General features: G+C 36.8%; 1 non-coding gene across 1 annotated transcript; it reads right to left on the bottom strand.

Moving 5' to 3' along the window:
• Positions 1-3145: 3145 nt before the first annotated feature.
• LOC141701632 (small nucleolar RNA R71) lies at positions 3146-3252 on the bottom strand. Its single transcript, XR_012566861.1, has one exon. It is a non-coding gene; the product is annotated as a small nucleolar RNA R71 (small nucleolar RNA).
• Between the last annotated feature and the right edge of the window lie 217 nt (positions 3253-3469).

The following is a 3469-nucleotide window of genomic DNA, read 5'->3' on the forward strand; positions in this document are numbered from 1 at the left end:
TAATTCAAAGAAGCAAAGAAGAAGCTTTTGGAAGGTGGTTGGTCCAGGGTTTGCGAACTAGTGTAAGTTTTTTTGTGTAAAGTTGTTTATATTTGTTAGTGTTTGTGCCCTAGAGATAACACTATTATGTTTATATTATGAAACATTTGGATTATTAATTCTGATTATATGGATTATTCTTTAGTAATTTATCATATCTTTATTTTCTGCGATAAAATATAAGGTTAATAAATGTCCTTGGAATATGATATGTAATTTTATATTTCTAAGTACGTGACTTAGAAATGAGATTATGAGAATAGTATCGATATTCCTAAAGATCCCTAGTCGAGTATTATTATTAAGGGACAATAATAATGAATTAAGACTAGTGTGAATGTTGACTGATGATCACATCTCATTGATCATAGGTATAGGGATACTAAAGTCAAAACACAGGCACATGTATTATATACATGGTGCTGGAAGACCCAATGTGAGATTCTACATGTCTGTTGTGTCATAAGTAATTCTCATAGTGATAATGATGTATTGGTCCATAGACTTAAAGTCATTATATTTCTATATGAGAATTAATATACTTTGGTTGCATTAAAAGTTACCTTTGATCGGGTGATGATAAAAGTGTATATTGGGTATATTATGAATCATATGAGAAATATGAATGATCTAGAAATGATTTAACCCTCCTATTTTAGGAGTGATATTATTGGCCGCTTGTTTGAGTTAGACTATGAAATGCATGGCCATGCTCAAATGTTAATTTGATGTTATAGTCTACTCATCGATCAAGGAAACCAGGATTAAATTATGAAGAGGATGTCACATAACATGCCTCGAGTTTAATCTATAATATATGGTTAAAAGGATTATAGTACATTGTACATTATACACAAAAGGTTTAATCGATCACCAATTTAATTATTATTACTTGGGTAACAATGATGTATTACTAGATGCCGCTCATTGTTTATGATTTTAAATTAGATTTAAAATTGTTGCCAACGTAATAATTGATAAGTGGCATTTTATACCACTTAGAATGTCTTATAATAGCTTAAATTGGTGTCTTGAAATCAAGTATTTTGTGTATTTGATGTGTTTTTCTAGTGTTTGTGCATTTCAGAGTATTAGTTACATTTTGGGGGAGAATTCATCAATAATAGGCCTTGGCATGTGTCTAGCATTGCAAGTGGGAAGAGAGGAGCAGATTACAGCGAAGAAACGGAGCAAACAGACCATTTTTCCAGAAGGGGTCTGAGCGCCCGCTCAGCGCTCAGCGCGCAGGAAGCTGAGCGCCCGCTCAGCGCTCAGCGCGCAGGAAGCTGAGCGCCCGCTCACCTATGCTGAGCGGCCGCGCAGGGTCGTAATTTCAAATTTAATATTTTAGACTTCTAATTCTGTTTGGCTTCCAACTTCTGAGTAATCTGGGTTTTATGGGACTCCTATATAAGTAGATTTCAAAGATGTTTCACGTGTGTTGGATCGTTGTATTAATCAAGGAGATAAGGAAGAAGACCGTTTTAGCACATCGCAACGAAGAGGAAGCATATTTTCTTGTGATTCTTTATTTCGTTGTAACATTAGATGCTAGTTTTCTTTGCTTTGAACCTATTTACTCTTGTGATGTACTCTTGTTTAATATAATTAGTTTAGTTATTATTCTTTTGTGTTTATTTGTCATGTTTTCATATGAACCCATGATGACGATGAGTGCTAACATGGGCTAATCGTGATCATGGGGTCGTAACGGGTTTACTATGTACTTCTTTAGTTAGTTGTTTAATACCTTAGTGTGTGATGATTGTATGATATCTAGTATTGGTTGTGCGTATTCGTCTTTTGTGCGTCGCGAACATATAAGATAGGGTGTTAATCTCTTGTGAAGTGACGGTGGATCTCGAGATTTAGAACTTGCCATGCTAGCATAGGTTCAAGTACGAGTCTGGATGATTAGTGGGTAACTCTAACCATTTTATTCGCCCTATGTAATCAAAAGGAATAACTTGTTCTTAAATCATTATGTTGTCAATTTCTGTAGACATATAGGGACTCAACATAATTGATGCCTATTCAACTTCTATCTTAATTATGGATGTTTGGTAGAATGGTATTAGTACAATAAAAGTTGGCTTTTATCAGTTTCGTGTTATTCGATTAATATCATCGATGTTGCATGCTAAGGGTAATAACAATGACTACTGAAGGAAGTAGTAATAAAGTTATGATCTCATGAGTGTTTTAATATTGTTAATTCTAAGTGTTAATTAATTGTTTAATTCTAGTAGTTAATTATAGTTCATAATTAGTTAATCAAATCTAAGTGTTATTGTCTTAACATTGAGAAGTAATCATACATTGGTGAGTGAGTTTAATTGAACATAATTAGTCTGATTCTCTATGGGAACGAACTAGAAAGTATTATATATTACTTGCGAACGCGTATACTTGCGTGAACATTAGCGCGTGTTTTCGCCTTAACAAGTTTTTGGCGCCGCTGCCGGGGACTCGGCGTATTTATTTAGTTTATGTACTTACCATCATTGGTCGTTATGACTCAGTGATTAAGACGTGTTACTTATTGTTTCCGGTTGTGTTTCAGGTACTTTTGTGAGTGTTTATGCAAACTCGTTCTCGTACTCGCAAGAGGACTTTAGATACAGCTGAGGAGACATACGAAGTTCTTGATACTCCGGAAAAGATAGACTTTGAAGATTCGGATTCAGGAAGTGAGCAGAAAGAGCCAGTAATCATGGGTGATCGTATTATTCCGGCAGATCCAACTCTTATGGACTTTTCTCGGCCTAAAATTGATGACATTCAGTCAAGCATTCTTCATCCGGCTATCCAAGCTAACACCTTTGAAATCAAGCCGGGCACTATTCAGATGGTGCAGAACTTTGTTTCTTTCGGAGGAGCTGCGACTGAAGACCCCAACATGCACATAAGGAATTTTGTCGAAATCTGCAGTACTTTCAAATATAATGGTGTGTCTGATGAGGCTATCAAGTTGAGGCTTTTCCCATTCTCACTGAGGGATAAATCTAAGGACTGGTTACATTCTGAACCAGCTGGGTCCATCACTACTTGGCAAGATCTTGCGCAAAAGTTTCTGGTGAAGTTTTATCCAATGGCCAAGACTGCTGCTATGAGGAGTGCTCTTACTCAGTTTGCGCAGCAACCTACAGAATCTATGTGCGAAGCTTGGGAACGCTACAAGGAAATGTTGAGAAAATGTCCACATCATGGAATGCCCGATTGGATGGTGATCACTGGTTTCTATAATGGTTTAGGGGCCCAATCTCGGCCCATGCTCGATGCAGCAGCTGGAGGTGCCTTGTGGGCCAAAAGCTATACTGAGGCTTATAATCTTATTGAGACTATGGCTGCAAATGAGCATCAAAACCCAACTCAAAGGATGATGCCTGGGAAGGTAGCAGGTATTCTGGAAGTCGATGCAGCCACCACT

This window comes from Apium graveolens, unplaced genomic scaffold, assembly GCF_009905375.1.
Source record: "Apium graveolens cultivar Ventura unplaced genomic scaffold, ASM990537v1 ctg4246, whole genome shotgun sequence".
NCBI lineage: Eukaryota > Viridiplantae > Streptophyta > Magnoliopsida > Apiales > Apiaceae > Apium > Apium graveolens.